The 19539-nt window shown below is 38.1% G+C and overlaps 1 long non-coding RNA gene across 2 annotated transcripts; it reads left to right on the top strand.

Annotated features, from left to right (window-relative positions):
• The first annotated feature begins 247 nt into the window (after nt 1-247).
• On the top strand, nt 248-2686 carry LOC117303006. Of its 2 annotated transcripts, none has more exons than XR_004520480.1 (3): nt 248-389; nt 1186-1301; nt 2555-2686. It is a non-coding gene; the product is annotated as an uncharacterized LOC117303006 (long non-coding RNA). The 2 variants fall into 2 exon arrangements; XR_004520479.1 differs by having other exon boundaries at nt 249-389; nt 2559-2686.
• Nucleotides 2687-19539: the final 16853 nt, after the last annotated feature.

The following is a 19539-nucleotide window of genomic DNA, read 5'->3' as shown; positions in this document are numbered from 1 at the left end:
ACAAGGTTTTCAGATTTTTTTTATGTGAAAGCGTATGTGTTATTAAGTTGATTTTGGTATTGTACTCAAGTCTATAAAGGAGAATTTATTGCCAATGGTATTTTGAAAATCGTTTGCCAAAAGTTCTCCTTGCACATTAAAGGACATGTATGTGCGAAAATTTGTGATGTTCTTTGTCATATTCAGTCATCATCTGAATCTTTGGTTATATTTTATTTAGTACCATTATTACATACTTCTAAATATATAACTATTTCTCTGGATCATTAGGATTATAAGCCATCGGTCCATAGCAGACCAGAGAGACGTTTACCAGTGAAGGAGTGTGTCAGCAGCAGCAAATGATTCCTAACTGATCCTAGCGGACACTTTCTATCAGCGAGTAGCTAGTAAGTTACTAATAGTTAGTAAGCTACTAATGCCCAAACTACAGGCATGTGAGACTTCCTCTTTTCAGCTGATTTCCTCTTTTGAGGTTTTGATTTTACTCTTTTTTCCTTAACTTACTGTGTACAAAAGAACGGGAATATTGTCTTTTCCTCTTTTTTGCTGGCCCGGTTTTCTCTTTTCCTCTTTTTCCATGGATAGTTACTCACATGCCTGAAACTATCAACAGAGCAGCTTTGTAATTTGATGCAATATCTTGAAAGGCACTGGACACAATTGGTAATTACTCAAAAAAAAATTAGCATAAAAACGTACTCTGTAACGAGCAGTGGCGAGCTGTTGATAGTAAAAAAAACATTGTGAGAAACGGCTCCCTCTGAAGTAACAAAGGTTTTCGAGAAAGAAGTAATTTTCAACTAATATATTTGAAATTGATTTCGAGACCTCGGAATTGGATTTTGAGGTCCCGAAATCAAGCATCAATGACCGATTGAGCTCAAATTTTCACGGGTTTGTTATTTTATGCATATGTTAAGATATACAGCAAGTGAGAAGACTGGTCTTTGACAATTACCAATAGTGTCCACTGGCTTTAAAGGCACTGGACACCTTTTCAAACTTTTCACCAAATTTACCAGGCGTCATCAGCACAGTAACCTTGGTTGTACCGTTTTGTTTAATCCTACCTGTGTATAATACGCTGTACTTCACAGCATGCATGTTGTTCACACACTTGTTTGCATGTGTATACTTTGTACAACTACAATTAACTTTCTCATTGCTTTTCCTTCCAAACAGATGCATTTATATCCCTCTCTGACGTCAGCCCAGTATAACTGACTACAACATCCTGGATATCAAGTTGGCATGTACTTGACGATGGAAAGGAACCATGGATCTACAATACATTCACGGTAAGACAAACACTCGACTTTCTAGTAAGGTTTGCGGTAACACCATGTAATGATAATCTGTAATTGAGCTGGGGAGGTTCTTAAGAAAACCGTAGGTTTCAACTCGATGTTTCGATCAGTATGCTCTGAAACCTATGGTTCTTTTCAGAACCACCCCAACTCAAACTAGAGATTATTATTATATGGTGTTGCCACAAAAACCTTACTAGATCGGAATTCCCCCATGCAAAGTATCCAATTCGCCTTTTTTGAGATATGGCGGACACAATGCTGTAACACTATAAGGTTTGGGTAAGATTGTCTGCATGCACCCAAACGCTTCACTCCTATCACGTCCGCCATACCTCAAAACGGCTTATTGTAATTTACTTGAAACTGACAAGAAAGCTAAGGTTCCCTTGTTTTGGATAAGCATTTTTTTAAAGAACTTTTTGAAGTGCAGCCCCTCAAAGAAACAAACATTCATGGACAAACAAACATAGGGTTTTTAATTCTAGATATCCCCTACTGAAGCAGAGGTGCAAAGCAACAATCCCGGCCAAAATGCTTGGGGCGACCCATTCCTATTGTTATATAAAACCATTCCCTGTCCACTTCCAACTGACGAACATTGTCTCCCCCGCACCCCGTCCCCCAACTAGATGTTGACTGTAACGCAGAAGACCAGCAATTGGAACCAACATTGAAAGGGGGCATGGGGTCCCAGCGAGATATGGCCGGGATTGTAGAAACCTGGATGAGTTCAATAAAATTGCCAAAGATTGTTTTTGGTTATGGCTCAAACAGGGTATTTAGCTTGTGTGGACACAATAAGAAGATTCAGAAGACCAGTAAGAAAATGCAACAAAGCGCTTCTCTCTCAGAAATCTTACTTACCAGTGACTTCTTACTTTACTCAAAAATGGTTCATATCAAGATTTTAGGACAAATTTGATGTACATTGTAACAAGGGGAAAATGTACACTTGCTAAATGTGTACTGTTACATGTACAGACTTTGAAGAAACCAGGAAACTCAAATTAAACTTTAAGGCTCATACAACAACGATGGGATTAAGTTCTGGCTGGTGATCCAACTCGGATTATGTTCACTTTCAAGTTAAACAAAATAAAACCATAACAATCGTGTTGGTTGTGTTTTCATGTCCTGCTTTTGATACTGCTGTTGGGTGTTTGCAATTTACTTTGTTGGAAGTTCTGTCAGCATAAATTGAATTTGTTCTGTTTGTTTTGTTTTATCTACATCTACTACAGATAGATCTTCTAATCCAGACGAGAGAGTCAGATATTGATGCATAATGGCAGTGGAGGTTTATACCCAGTATAGACCGTATTGAATAACCCCTTTGCTGCTATGAAAGTCGCCATCTTGTAGGGCAAACCATATGCGCGCCCAAACGCGTACATCAAAGAAACACGCAGCGTTCCCGGTTTGATTTCTACGGCATAAGCACGCACACGCTCGCAGACGCCATCTTGTAGGGCAGATATTTGAACGGTGACGTCATATTCAATACGGTCTATAGATGCCTACACCTATCAACGAAGAAGCCCTGCAGTATCTCAAAGAATCTACAATCAATTAAACTTCGTAAATTATTGTGTGAACCTAGGATAGAATCTAGTTTGAATTCAATCTCTACGAAGTGGGGTGGGTCCACTGGGATAAGGCGGACGCTAGGGTCAATCTCTACAGGGTTGGGTGGGTTCCACTGGGATAGGGTGAACCCTCAGGTCAATCTCTTCACAGGGTGGAGGTGGGTTCCACTGGGATAAGGTGGACCCTCGGTCAATCTCCACAGGGTGGGGTGGGTTCCACTGGGATAGGGTGAACCCTCAGGTCAATCTCTTCACAGGGTGGAGGTGGGTTCCACTGGGATAAGGTGGACCCTCGGTCAATCTCCACAGGGTGGGGTGGGTTCCACTGGGATAGGGTGAACCCTCAGGTCAATCTCTACAGGGTGGGGTGGGTTCCACTGGGATAGGGTGGACCCTCAGGTCAATCTCCACAGGGTGGGGTGGGTTCCACTGGGATAGGGTGGACCCTCAGGTCAATCTCTTCACAGGGTGGAGGTGGGTTCCACTGGGATAGGGTGGACCCTCAGGTCAATCTCTTCACAGGGTGGAGGTGGGTTCCACTGGGATAGGGTGAACCCTCAGGTCAATCTCTTCACAGGGTGGAGGTGGGTTCCACTGGGATAAGGTGGACCCTCGGTCAATCTCCACAGGGTGGGGTGGGTTCCACTGGGATAAGGTCGACCCTCGGTCAATCTCCACAGGGTGGGGTGGGTTCCACTGGGATAGGGTGAACCCTCAGGTCAATCTCTTCACAGGGTGGAGGTGGGTTCCACTGGGATAAGGTGGACCCTCGGTCAATCTCCACAGGGTGGGGTGGGTTCCACTGGGATAGGGTGGACCCTCAGGTCAATCTCTTCACAGGGTGGAGGTGGGTTCCACTGGGATAAGGTCTAACCTCGGTCAATCTCCACAGGGTGGGGTGGGTTCCACTGGGATAGGGTGGACCCTCAGGTCAATCTCTTCACAGGGTGGAGGTGGGTTCCACTGGGATAAGGTCTAACCTCGGTCAATCTCCACAGGGTGGGGTGGGTTCCACTGGGATAGGGTGGACCCTCAGGTCAATCTCTACAGGGTGGGGTGGGTTCCACTGGGATAAGGTGGATCGATCTCAAACTTCTACAAAAAACCAGCTCTGTAATGTTCCTTTAACAAATTATTTAACAAATTTTCAAGAAAACTTTAATTGTTTCAGAGGTTTGAACACTAGTTTAAAATCGTAATAAACTTAATGTCCGAGTTAAAGATGCTATGTCAGATTTTTGGCGGATTTGACCACAAATTGTGATTTAAAATTCAATAGGTATTTTGATGGGAGTCAAGAAAGTTACAAGCTTTCATTTGAGCCATTGCTAGAAAAAGTCCGCCAATTATTAGTAGCAGTGTAATAAAGCACTCAAAATTACTTTTTGTCGGGATCCAGACAATATATCACGTGACCAATTCTTATGTGTTTTATAAGAAACGTTTTAAATTTTTGTCATGGTTCCTGACCATTAAAAGTTAAAGTTAAACTTGTTTACGTTAGAGCGGGTGATACTCTTTGAAATATCATTCACTCAAAAAATTTTATTTTTAATGCTTTTTCCAATTGTTACCTTCTTTGTATTTTGTTTAATAGTGGCCTAAAATAGTGGCCTTATTTAATAATAGTGTTATTAATACTCCACTTTTTAAAATGTTTGTAAAAATGCATCCAATTTGGCCTGCGGCTTTGATTTGTGTTTGTTTTAATAAAATATTTTGTAAAAAGTAAACCAATGTGTTCTTCCATTTTTTGGCCAAAATCTAAACCCCTTGAGATTTTTCTCAATTATTGTTGGCCAAACTTTTACTAGAATGCTTGACTATAACCCATTGGGATCCCTTCAATTCAATTTTACACCAATTTGATTAAAGTTGCTGGACTAGTGGACTGTCAATCTCTATCCCTTATATTCACCCAAGCCCCGCCTGTTGTCATTGGGTCAGTGCGCCCTCTAGTGCTTGATAGGCGACAACCATCTCCGCAACCTGACAGTACGTATGGTACCCTGACGTTCCATTGAAATTTATGACGGGAGTTAATACTGTGAGCAAATTGCAGTAAGACGGTGTACCGCTTACCGCGTGATAATTACTTGTCGTCTGCCAAATCGACGAATTTACAATCTTGAGAAAGTATCATGCGCGCGCATTATTGACGTTAAGCCTGTTATTTTTGAGGAGAATTTTGCCGACCGAGAAGCGAGCTTCCTCTGGGCCGTATTTATCACAATTTCATCATGGACAGATGAAGAATTCAACCCTCCTGATATACTGACATTGAGTCTGACATTGAAAGTGAGACGATAAACTGCTGGAAACTGAAAAGTCAAGATTCGAATCAAACTCGAAGGAGGAGAGTAGGGTAAGTTAAGAATGATATAAGTTAGAATGATATAATTTTGACAAGTCAATAAGAGAATGAATCTCAATCTAGCAGATAATTTTGTTTTTGAAATTTAGAGGTTGGATAGTGTTTCTTAGACTCATTTAGTTGTTGGCATAATAATGCACTTAGCGATTTATACCCAAAATTCATCATTTTATAAATGTTTGACTTTGAGCATAACCTATACGAGTACGACAGGAAACTTTGGATAACTTTCCGTATGGCGCCACCACGTTTTCACTCATTTTTACAAAAAGGGATATATCAATCAGGTAAATAAGTTCCTATATTATTTTATATCGAATGAAAAAGTGGTGGCGCCATACAGAAACTTTTCCGAAACTTTATTCTCAGCATAATTAAGCCTGACGAAAAAACAGACTGTACTGTGAGTAAACAGCAGAGCTTCTGCCACCGGTGGAGCTTGCACAGTCTCGCGGTAAACGGGAATCAAAGTTTGGGTCGAAAACATATGAGGGTCGATAACATATGACGCTACGTTATGTTCCCACCCATCATGTCCATACCCAGCACTGCCAGCAGGGGCTCCCACTCCCCACACAGCACTGACACTGACAGAGTCCAGAATTCCAGGTCAATCCCTTTATCTCACTGTCAGACTCAGGATATCTCATTCATTGAGGTAAATTAGATACTATATTTCAAATCGATTAAAAAAGTGGTGGCGCCATACAGAAACTTTTCTGTAGGACCCGGTTCGAATCCCACCGGGGGATGGCATAGTATGGGTTGGGAAGGTAGACAGCGTGACCCCGGCGTGGAATGAGTCGTTGGGAGTTCAACCATTCAATTTGTCATGCTTAATTGGGTCACCAGACTAGGGACTCTGTTGACATAATTAAACATTATTTAAATAATTTATTAAAAATAAAAACAATTTTTATAAAAAAAATTCCAATCTTCCCTTTTGAATGTTTAGATTATTTTCAACAAATTTGCAAAAGCAAAGGATTTTGAAAAGATGGGTCCAACACCTTTTCACTCATTTTGCTTTTGTACCCATATGTATACGTACCACAATAAATAATCAAACTTGTCCTTAGTTTTTACCCGTATAATTATAACAAGTGAAAAAGTGTCAGTCAGTTGGTTTAATACTTGCCATGCTCTTTGATCAACTGCTCTAGCAATGAGGATTATGTGTTCCCAAAAGCTCCTTATAGTATTTATACTTAATAATACTAATAATACTCTACAAAAGAACAACCAACAAGCAATGAAAGTAGCATTTATAATACAAAAAATAAACTTAACAAAATGCTTTTCTATGTAGATGAGTTTTTAAACTGTTCTTGAATATTATGTTTAAAGTGAGTTGTAAAGTTTCATAGTTTTAGGTAGGGAGTTCCAAAGCCTCAGTGCTTTGCTCTGAAACTTCTCTCCCCCATTGATGATTTGTCGTTTTTTCCTGAAGGAGTTTGTGTTTAGTAGATCATCATCAAAACGTGGGTTTTGTCTTCATTTCAATCGATCTGAATCCAAGTGTTTGCTGATGATTTGTCGGCAGTGACCCTCACCCAGCTGAAAGACTAAAAAATGAAACCCTTTCCCAATTAAAGAAAACAAAATTGTTTCATGATTATAAAAACTTTCTGTATCTTATTTTCTTTTGATTTGATTTATCAATAGGAATTTCCTGCCACGTTGTGATTGTAATTTTGTAATGTTAACATGGGAACTGTTTAAATGTTATTTTAAGTTTATTGATGAAATAAATATTATTAAGGAACATTCTCATCTAGAAACTGCCCAAACATTGACGGAACCATAGTACAAGAACCAGACAGAACTAACAAACTTATAAATTCCTCGTTTTAATTAGAATGAAAGTTCATATTGTAATCCTGTAATGTGGAGCCATGAAAAACTAATTAACATCTGACAAAATCGTGTTACTTAGTAATAAAACCAGCTTTTCCATCCTAATTTAATTTACTTTTTGATGGACACCGTTTACACTATAACCTTGTCTCTGTAATCCCATAGCTGGTGATATGGCTAATCAGTTATTATCGTGTACTTAAGGGCTTTGAGGCTTAGTTGCAGGGTACTATCCAGTCTGTTCACTCAGTATTGCCCTATTGTACTCCAAAACCTTAATAATTAAAGATTATTGATTAGGAACTGGCTGACCAGACTACCCTCTGGCATTTCAAAGGTCAGACCTACAAAAAAAAATCTATACTAAAAAATGTTGCCAATAGAGAAATTGGAATATGTTGACAAAGGAATGAGTGTGTCCTGCTTATGTACCAGTAAACTTGGTTTGTGTTTTGTAAATGCTGTACAATATGTACTTGGAAGGGGATGGCCTTGTAATGACACTACACCTTTACTGTACAGTCATTAAAGCATGGGGTTATTGTACTTGTGTACATAGAACCCAGATAAAATTGTGTTTTCAATGGTTTTAAGCAACAACTTTTAATAGGTGAAAACAGTAAGGTGTCCACAAGGTTCAAGGTTCAAATTTCATTTATTTGCCACTGTATCAAAAATAATCGACATTAACACTCGAGAGCGATCAGTTTACAGAGAACAACGAACAACTTACTGTAAAGATATTTTAAGATGAAAATAAATATGACACTGCAGAGGGATCCAGAGGTGCCCGAATGCTTCTCGCTGTTAAAGAATGAATGGTGATAGACCAACAGAATTGAAAACGGTAATTAAAGAAACATTCGGCTGAACTTGGCTTCGTTTTTAAAACTTATTAGAAACTACATGTTTCACAATGTAATAAAGAAACAAAGACAAGAAACAGTAGACCTAGGCTGAAATAACTAGAAACTACGATAAACACTGTGTATGTGTACTTTAGGGTACAAGTATGCATCTTAAATCCCTTTTTTAAAACATCAAAAACAAATTTCACAGTTCTTAATCATCTTTTGATCTTTTTGATAAGAACTGTCAACAATCTAAGATTTAAAACTACACTAGTAAACTTTAAACAGTAAATAAGTGATTTTGAGGTAAATAATCTGATTCATCTCCACCCCACCCCCCTGAATAAACAAACAAACAAACAGCTACTCTTCGTTGAGGCATATGAAGAGGAAATGAGTTTGTGAAAGAGGAACTGCGCTACACATGTTCATTCCGCCATCTGAGGATGTTCAATTGTGCTCATGCAATTGTAGAGCAAGAAAGACTCCTGTACTATGATAGAAACCGTTGGATTAAAGATGTGTTTCAGCTTTGGGTTACATTTTGAAACTAGTTTTTCCTCCATGCTTGAACCTCACCCCGAAAAGAAAGGGAAAAAAAGAGTGAACAAAACGTTTTGTTTTTCATTTAATGTATTATATTAAATGGAAAACTAGAGAAGGTCGGTGGGGAAAAACAACGCACAGTTACAATAACTATTTGTTTTTTGGTTGTTTTCTGAATACATTTTTCAAATCTGTTGCATTTATTTTTTGACCAATAGGCGGATCCATCCTTTGTGGTGGTAACTTTTTAAACAGAATAGGCAAAAACAGGAGACCCTTACTTTATAACAATTATCCCCATAATATTTTAGATGGTACATTATGGTGGTCATTTTGAGGAGTAATGAAGCAAAATTCATTTGACTTTCATTTTGAAACAATTTGAATATTTGTCTCTCAGATCAAGGAGGATACAGATCTTCACCTTCAGCGCCTGAACCCCAGGCACAATTGGTTAAGAGTTTAGTCTTCGTTCAACTTTAAAGCCATTGGACCCTTTCGGTAAACAGTGTTGTCCAAGGCCCACACTTTGTGTACCACAACTTCTATATCAAATAACAAACCTGTGAAAATTTAGGCTCAATCGGTCATCGGAGTCGGGAGAAAACAATGTGTTGTCCAAGGCCCACACTTTGTGTACCACAACTTCTATATCAAATAACAAACCTGTGAAAATTTAGGCTCAATCGGTCATCGGAGTCGGGAGAAAACAACGGGAAAAACCCACCCTTGTTTCCGCGCGTTTCGCCGTGTCATGACATGTGTTTCAAATAAATCCGTATATCTCGTTAACGAGAATTTATATTGTTTTGCTGTTTTCTCAAAAAGTAAAGCATTTCGTGGAATAATATTTCAAGAGAAGTCTTTCACCATTGCCTTCTGTAAACCCTGTAAGTTATTTGTAAATCTGTGAACTTTTTTTTTTTTTTTTCTGAACCGAAAGGGTCCAATGGCTTTAAAAGGGCTAACCAGTCGTTTACATTATCAAATCACGTGTGTAATGTTGTGATGTGTGCATTGTGGTAATAAGTAGTACCATGGAGGTAGAAATTAGTCTCCCTCATGCATCACTATATTTTGAGCAAGATTTTGTACACGCTCATCAGCCCAATCCCATCTTGGTTTAGAAAGGTAGGGGCAGTACGTGTTGTGATTGTTCACATTGCTCCGATCAGCAAGTACAATCAGTCCTAACATGGATGACTACATCATGAAATGTCCTTCAATCTCAGTTTGGTTAACACTGCCTTGAAGAAGAGTAAAATACAAAATGGCATGACTTTGCCTTGCACTTAAAACAGGAGAGAGTTGTTATAAAGTGGATCGCAACAACTTACTTTGAGTTAAGTCTTCTTTCAACTTAAAGAGGGCTAAACCAATCGTTTACATTATCGTAGGCCTATCGTGTGTAACGTTGTGATGTGTGCAATGTTGTAAATGGAATGTATGCATTGCGGTGATCAGCAGTACAATCGGTCTCCCTCATGCATCACTACGTTCTAAACAAGAATTTGTACACGCTCATCAGCCCCATCCCGCTTTGGTTTAGCATGGTTGGGGCATAGTGAAGTAGGTGTTGTGATTGTGCACATTGCTCCGATCAGCAAGTACAATCAGTCCTATCATGGATGACTACATCATGAAATTTCCTTCAACCTCAGTTTGGTTAGCACTGCCTTGAAGAGCTGCGTCAAATACAAAATGGCAGGACTGTGATCAAGGATGATCAGGCTTACTCAAGTCTAGTCATGTTCACATGCTGACATCATTTAATTCTTTGCTCATGAACTTGGTGAAAGGACAAAATGCTGATATCCTTAAAGGCAAAGCATACCTTCGATTTTTGGAACAGTTCTGAATGCTACAATCCTACTGTAAACAATAAAACTATATGAAAGTTTCATTTCAAAAGATACAAGTAGTGACGTTTTTGAGATGTGTCCACGCAGGAAGAACGATCCATAATGTGAGTACACAATCTGAGAAATGCTACTGACAGTATGCTTCTCAGATTAAAATTTTGGGGCATAACAAATCTTTTTCCATAATCACACAACTACAGAGTGAAATAATAATAATAATAGACCATTTTTATATAGCGCTTTTCACACCCGAGGGGTGTCTCAAAGCGCTTCACATTATTACCTTTGGTCACTGGGCCTTAAATCATTCATTAAACCATCTCAGCTCCCTGGGGAGTATACAGGTACCCATTTACCCCAGGGTGAAGAGAAGCAATTATGGTTAAGTGTCTTGCTCAGGGACACAAGTGTCACGACCGGGATTCGAACCCACACTCTGCTGAACAGAATCATCAGAGCTTGAGTTCGGTGCTCTTATCCAAAATGTGTTATTATACCATTGACAGCTGTCCAATGTAATTACCAAACATCCCCTTTAAGTGATATCTTTAAAGAAATGCATATTTCCACTTTTTATAAGGTGGCACAAAGGCAGTGACTAGGGGCTTTAGAGCAACTTCCCTCAGAATCAGGCGTTCTCTTAAGCTGTCTTGCCAAGTGTGACCTGTAAGATGGATTCATCCTTGAGACAGGCTTGGCTAGTGAGGACAGAGAGATCCAATTATTCACAGAAGTTTCCCCAGCAGAGCCCTTCTTGTGAGATGGAGGAGAGTATTGATTCATTGATCGGCCCAAGTCAGGTACCTGACAGATAATCCGATGAGCTGAGACTTGGCCTGTCTGTAGCTGTATGTCTGGGGCAAAGTCTCCTTCACAAGAAGGAAATACATTTCTAAAAGGCAGTGGACACTATTGGTAATTACTCAAAATAATTATTAGCATAAAACCTTACTTGGTAACGAGTAATGGGGAGCTGTTGATAGTATAAACTATGTTGAGAAACGGCTCCCTCTGAAGTTACGTAGTTTTCGAGAAAGAAGTAATTTTCCTAGAATTTAATTTCGAGACCTCAGCTCATTAGATTTTGAGGTCTCGAAATCAGCATCTGAAAGCACACAACTTCGTGTAACAAGGGTGTTTTTTCTTTCATTATCATCTCGCAACTTCGACGAACAAATGAGCTCAATTTCACAGCTTTGTTATTTTATGCATGTTGAGATACAGTAAGTGAAGACTGGTCTTTGACAATTACCAATAGTGTCCACAGTGTAAGAAGGAAATATGAGATGACTGAGAAATGCAAAAGAAATATTTTCTTAATTCTTACGCAGGTTCCTTCTTATTGAACAGTTTACCTGAGGAGTTGCGTAATGAGCCCACCTTGACTTCTTTGACTTCTTTCACTTTCATGTCACTGGCGTTTACAGAGAGTTATTGATTTATTTTGTAACTGTTTTTTGTTGTTGTTGCTTTGTTTTCCCTACTTTTGTTCCTGGTGTGGTATGTATTGCTGTTGTTGCTTTTTATAAGTGGATGGTTCCTTCATGTTATTTTCCCCCTTGGTCTGGGTACTGCTATTTCTAATGGGCCCCCAGGTGAAACAGTGTTTTGACTCTGATACGGCTACCCTATATAAATAATACTTAATAATAATAATAATTCCCTTCATATCAATTGCCCGTCCTTGAAATTGCTTGCTTGCTTGCTTAGGTCGAGTGGTGGCCTCGAAACACGAAGGTTCTCCATGCCTTTTTGTTCCCATTGCCCGACTTAAAATCTGCTGATTCCAGACCCGTAACATTAAAGATTTGATCATGTTACATTTTGCTTTCGTCACTTGATGAAATGCACCTGTGTTTACTTAAGGTCTTCACCTTCACTTACTGATAAAAACACCTTCTGGTCTGACGCTCTTACAAAAATAAATCATAAAATATCAGATGTTATAAATTTTGCCTATATAATGAAAGATGCAGTGTTTATACTTTCGTTTGTCAAGTTGACAATTCAAATTTCATGGTTCAACATAATTGTTTTGTGTCCTCAAGTTTATCATGCCTTGCGCTTAGTTAGATGTGAAACTTAATCGTTAAGTACCACTGTCATCAAATAGGGCATTGGTTTTAAAAGAATCTAGCTGTTTGAGCAGACAATTTTGCTTACAATTAATTGTGTGCTGAGAAAAAAAAAAAAACGTGATTCCAGTAAGAAATAGTGGATGTTTTCGACATGTTATTTTGGCTGGTAACCTTATTCTGTTACATATTTTGTTGTACCTAGCTACTTTTTCTGATTAAGCAGGTCTACAAAATTGGGTCAGGGTCTGCTCAGTGCTGTTTGCTGGGCAATTTTTTCTGTTTACAGTGTTTATGAGATGATTAGTTTGAGTTGCTGTCTCATGTTGTCCAAATGTTGTCATATCCCGGTATTTTTATATTCCTATATTCCTATTGATGTAAAAATAAAACTCAATTCAGCCTCCTTAAAGGCACTGGACACTATTGGTATGTCAAAGACCAGTCTTCTCACTTGGTGTATCTCAACATATGCATAAAATAACAAACCTGTGAAAGTTTGAGCTCAATTGGTCATCGAAGTTGCGAGATAATAATGAAAGAAAAAACACCCTTGTCACATGAAGTTGTATGCTTTCAGATGCTTGATTTTGAGACCTCAAATTATAATTCTGAGGTCTCAAAATCAAATTCAGGGGAAATTACTTCTTTCTCTAAAACTACGTGACTTCAGAGGGAGCAGTTTCTCACAATGTTTTATACTATCAACCTCTCCCCATTACTCGTTACCAAATAAGGTTTTATGCTAATAATTATTTTGAGTAATTACCAATAGTGTCCGCTGCCTTTAAGTCTTCAAAGCTTTTATTTCTGAAATAAACCAACTAATGGTAATAGTAATAATTAACACCTATTAAATAATATCTAGAATAACATGCAAGACTTCTAATGCAAGAATCTCATTATCAGTATAATAATGACATCTCTTAACGCATATCACTTCTCTTTCAAATGCCGTGCTGCTTTAAATCCTGTTCTAATAACACAGTTGGCTAGCTACGATTACTCCCTCATTTAGAAACGTTGTTCTGTTATGATTCAATACGACGAGCTCTGTTTGCTTTCCTGGCTGACCACGATAGAGATATCTGGCGTGTCATCAAGTGTGTCATTTTTTTTCTGAGGCTCACTCGGCCCGTTTGGCATCTCTCCTTCCAAGATGCGGCCAGTCGTGTAATTCGCACACATCTTCTTGATGAGTGGTCGGAGAAAGAGTATAGAATCTCAAGGATGCCTCAGATCCGTTCCACGCTCCAGCCCACCACCTCTGCGTCATGCGTCATTTCTAACCTAATTATGTTGTAAGAAATCTTCTCAGCAAGGAGCGATTGAGATTGCCATCTGTATCAATCGTCCCATCTGTTTGTTCTTTTCTTCTGGAAAGTTTAAAATTTCTAAAAGTAAAATGTCATCAAAAGCTGTAATAAGATTATTTTTTTTTGTTTTTCATTCATTTTTATTTTGAAATTCAAACTAGTTTTTCCCCCATGCTGTAGGGATTCCTATACTGATAGATTGTTTAGCTAAATGATCAAATTCACAGAATTTACAAAATAAACAACAGGCATCGCACAGCGTGTGTTTGTGCGGCCATTTTGTAAGTTGACAAAACAGCATCGCGTAGCGTTCAATAAACACAATCTCCAACGTGTACTTCATATTCAATTGCGTACAGACTGGCGCGCGCGTGTCTTCTTGCGGTCCCGTCGCGTTTGTGCAAGAAGCATCACCAGTGCGCCCTCTAGTTCTTATAAATAACACTATGAGATTTCCCCACTTTTCTTATTTTGTTCAGATGTTCCAAATACGATAAGGCTAATATATTATAATTTGATTTGTCCATGGAAAATAAGTGTTAAGTATTGAACTGCAGTGTCTGGCACTCTACTTTCCCTGGGCATTCTAGGTTATCAAATTAGAATGGCTCATTTAATGCAAGTGCTATTTGCATGTTCAAGTCGTTAGTGGGCCAAAGGGGAAAGCTTCGTCGGGTAAATCGTGGATGAATTGTCCCCTCCTTGTTTACCAGCCTTTAGCTCAAATCACGTTTTCACATGACGTGGCATATACTCTTTTATACAGGGTTTTTGCAGATTCTTAAAAAGTCTTCAATTGACCTATGCTGTTCAAGTTTAAGGCATTAAAAAGCATTAAAAAGCATTTACTGCAGTTATTTGAGGTCTGAGTGAATATTGAATTTTCCTAACTGGGTGCAATTTCATAAAGCTGTTAATACTGCTTGAACAAATGTCTTTGCTAAGCAAAAATTTAGTGGGGTCTATTGAATTTTCCTACCTGGGCGCAATTTCATAAAGCGGTTAATAATGCTTGAAAAAATTTCTTTGCTAAGCAAAAATTTAGTGGGGTCTGTGATACCAGGGCTGGTAACCTGTTTCTGCTAAGCAATCCTTTTTTGTGCTTGGCAAGTTTTTGTGCTTAGAGGCTTTGATGAAATTGGGCCCAGCTAGTAAAAAATTGTAAAAGTATGTGAACAAAACTATAGCATTAAAAGGGTCTGAAAAAGCAGGCCCGATACTTCACAGAGGCAACAAAGGCGATTGCCTCCATATGCCCCCTGGTCAATGCCTCGGTGCCCTTGAAATGCGCAAGTAGAAATTTACAATGTCCTCATAGGGTGCCCTTTAACCAAGGAGAAAATGCCTGGGTGCCCTTGCCCTTTCAAAAACAGAGCATACAGGCCTGAAAAGGTCTTAAATTTGACTGTTTTATAGTGTGCAGATATCTTGTTATTATAGATACAACTCAAGATTGGGCCTGAAATATCACTGAATTCCCCCTGCATTTTCCATGGTGTTGGCTCTGCAAAGCCCCTTACAAATAATCCTGTAGTCTTTTTGAAGTGTAAGTCGGCACCAAGATGTCGTGGTAGCTGTACATTCTGTTAATAATTTATCATTTTTACCGATTATTATTCAGAATCCGAGCCAAATGTTCTTATTATGCAGAATATATAATGAAAAGTTTAACAAATAGCCTCGGGGGTAAGAAATTCTATCATTAAGCGTCCCACGCTAATCTCACAGTCAGAACCGCATCCGAGATTATGTTTTGGGTTGAGAGTCCATTTCTGTTTGATTCTGTGTCGCGCAAGTTACCCACTGCACTATATTGAGTACTTTCATTAGTCTTGTTGGTCCTTGTACATGTAGCTTGGCGACTGTTAGATGACTCACTACTCATCAAGATTTTTTTTTTATAAGATTGGGTAGCAATGAAATGAAATGCTTTGTTGGTGTACATAACTGCAGTAATGGCTTATTTGTGGACATGTAGATATGGGGGGGGATTCCGTAATGGGACTTCAAAGTGGTGAAAAATGAGTGTGTGGTTTTTGAAATTGGTCTCCTGAGACATAGGAAGGTAATGTTTGTATGTGACCAAGTGCATGGAGGCTAATCTTGTTTTCCTTGGGTTACACATAGAGGATGACGATGTTGTATGTGAAAGTATGTGCATTCGTGAGCGATCAATTTTTTCACAAAGTCCAGTGTCTAAATGTAATTATAAACTGCATCTGCTAGCCTCCCCGGAGACACAACAAGGTCATGTTATAGTATTTTTTCCACAAATTGATTCTGGTTTCTTTGCATGGGGATCATTTATTTATAAAAGATAGGGTATACTTCTGAAAAAAAAGAGAAACAATATCTGCTGTATTAATAGGATCAGGGAATCATTTATTAATTTAGAGCACAATATTTGTATTACTATTATTGTTTTAATCAGTTTGTTATTTATTTTGATATGCAGTCCTACATTTTGGTACGGAAATGATAGTTTTTTAAATTATCATTTGAACATTTAGCCATCATCTATAGACAGATGTTCATTTATTGTACATATTCACACAAGGAATGGAAATATATAAGAAAAAACAACATCTCTCTATGAAAGTTCTTGTTCACACTCATTTACCTTGAATTACCAGTGGATTTGTCTTTCTTAGAAAAAGTTGTAAGCAGTGTCAGAAATAGCACTTTAAAAAACAGTTAAACTTCAATTGTAGTTTTTTTTCATACACAGAATTTAGCACTCTGTGTAAGTGGTGATGATAGAAATGCGCAAGTAAGTTTAATGGGAGACTTTCTGGGACGATAGAGGGCAGCAGACTTACCGGGTAAATCCATTGTTCTCAGAATTATGCGCATGTTCAGAACTACGTAAACAATGGAAATTTACCCGGTATGTCTGCTGCCGCCTAGCGTTGGAAAGTCTCCTATTGACCCAGCATCATCCTTCTCAAATGCTATGAGATTGTTTAAGAACAATCCACTACGCATTGTTTTAGTCAGAGTTGTTTCTCACCCACTAAAGATGATGGTAAATACCTGCGTATAAGCCTGCATCTAATCTTTATTATTTTTATTAGTGATTCATCGGTGACAAATATACCCCTGCTGGTGGCGTATATAACACGATCATGATCTCACTTGGTGTCTTCCTGGAATACTTCAGTGTCAAAGAGAAAGTAATTTTTCTGTTAATTTTCTGGCAAAATTGTTGTTAAAGTCTGGCTATGAATCACATTCAAGTTTAAAAGATCACAGAATTTGAGATCGGAATAAACAGTTGCTCATTTCTAAAGCTTTCAGATCAAAGAAATTCTTAGAAAAAAAAAGTTATTTTTCTTGATTGCTTTTTCACTAACTTGCCTCTGTGCAATTGCATCATAAATGAAGAATTGGTAAATATCATGGGAGTGTTAAAGTGTGACAAATAAAATCTCTTTGTCGCATTGTAAACAAATAAACACAACTTCGTTCCAAATTGCAAACAATTGCAATTTGTAGGAATTCTGTCAGTAAAGAGCAATAGACCATGAAATTGAATTTTCTTTTCATATTATATATTTCCAGAGAAATGTCAATAGAGTGGGCTTGCATTTTTCTGTGGGTGTTTGTGTTGTGGAAAGAAATTGAATTTGTTAAAAAGCAAAACCCGTATTTTCAAAATGTATGCTTTTCCCTCGACCATGCTGCAGTTTTTCCTATCCCCCAGTTGTTGTACATTCGATAGTGCTGTGTGATAGCGGATGACATTATGTACTAGTACCTGTACTCATTTATACAGTATTCTGACCATCTTCCCTCTGGTCCTCCTGACAGACAGATTAGTGCCGTAATCCTCCTTATTCCAGGATCACTTAACAAAAGCGGTTGCCGTGTCACGAAACTCCCTGTATCATCCCTGATTTTAAAGGGATGGTAGACAGTTGGTAATCACTCTTAAGAATGATGCCAATAAAAATATACTTGGTTTTCCTTCTAATAGAAGGGCAGCAGCTTTTTGATAGTGTTAAGTATTTTGAAAATCATTTCACTTTAAAGTAATGTGTTTTTATCCCCCAAAATTTGAGTCTGAGAAACGCTACTGTCAGATGTTTCTTAGACTGTGTTTTCCAACTACTGATTTATTCTTCCTGCATTAACATCATATAGCTATATAATAAGATAGCTCTCTGGTTGACATTTATAATCGCTCTGGCTTTTCGGCGATATCTCATAAACACGACCACCTTTAAACAAAAGATTGTACAGGTTAGTTTTATTATTGTTTAAATCTACTTTTAGATAGGGTTTAACCAGTTGGACGGTTCCAAAAATCAAAAAGGAGATAGTGTGTCCTGTTAACTCAGTACTCAGTTTGATTTGTTCTTGCAAAGTTGCAATTTCAAGTCAAGAAAAAGGAAAATGTTTGTCGAAAGACGCCCTAACCACATGCCTGTATTTGCACAGAGGCCATGGACTTCGTCTTCCAAAATCAAACCCTGAAAATAAAGACCACTGAAAAGTAAACAAACGTCCTGCGACCAAAACTGGTCAAATGTTTCATTATATATACAACCATTGAATCATTCATAGAAATTGATTCCTTGAAAAAAAAACTATTTGTCACCGTATTTTTGTTTTGTGTGTGCTGCCAAGTTCCTTAGAACAACCATGGAGGAATAAGAACAACTAAGTTTACACATGTGACACCAGGATGTTAAATGGAGTCGTTGAATAAATGGGTCATGAGGAGAAGCGTTGATCACAATGAATTTATTCGATCTGAAAAATTTAGAGAAGAGAATTACGGAGTCCGTTTAAATGTTGGTTCTCACGAAAGCATTTAGAAAGTGAGTGTCACTATAATTTATACACTCTGACTCATATACAAACTATAAAACATACAATTCTGACATTAATAATTAAAGGCAGTGGACACTATTGGTAATTGCTCAAAATAATTATTATCATAAAACCTTTCTTGGTGACGAGTAATGGAGAGAGATTGATGGTATAAAACATTGTGAGAAACGGCTCCCTCTGAAGTGCCATAGTTTTCGAGAAAGAAGAAATTTTCCACAAATTTGATTTCGAGACCTCAGATTTAGAACTTGGGGTCTCGAAATCAACCATCTAAACGTACACAACTTCATGTGACAAGGGTGTTTTTTCTTTCATTATTATCTCGCAACTTCAACGACCGATTGAGCTGAAATTTTCACAGGTTTGTTATTTTATGCATATGTTGAGATACACCAACTGTGAAGGCTAGTCTTTGACAATTACCAATAGTGTCGTGTCCGGTGTCTTTAAAGGAAGTCTTAAAATGAGAAAGAGTAGTTTGCTGTACAATAAGAGAGTTATTATAAGTAAACTTTGTGGGGTATGTCCTTATAACCGTCACACACGTAATAATCATAAATGACTCAATGTCCTTATAACCGTCACACACATAATAATCATAAATGACTCAATTTTTGTGTGTGAAACATTCTTGGAAAGATAGACTCGAACCATGCACGAAAACATTGTGTCACGGTGCCAATAGCACCATGGAGCTATGAAATTCAATCACAAGTTTAATTTATCCAAACCCATAACCACTGAGAAGTGAACTTCATGATGTTCCCACAGCACACATCATGTGGTTTCAATAGTTTATTGGGAGTGCCAGACGCCTTGATCAAATCTTGTGGCTTCTTTTGTTAACAGTCAAGCACTAAATAACTGTACTGGGTCCAGTTAAGGCGTTATTGATTGGTAATGTGATCTAATTGGAGACCCCA

This window comes from Asterias rubens, chromosome 19 (genome assembly GCF_902459465.1).
Source record: "Asterias rubens chromosome 19, eAstRub1.3, whole genome shotgun sequence".
Classification (NCBI taxonomy): Eukaryota; Metazoa; Echinodermata; class Asteroidea; order Forcipulatida; family Asteriidae; genus Asterias; species Asterias rubens.
The sequence above is the reverse complement of the archived record's forward strand: the minus strand, read 5'-3'. Positions and strand labels throughout refer to the sequence as shown.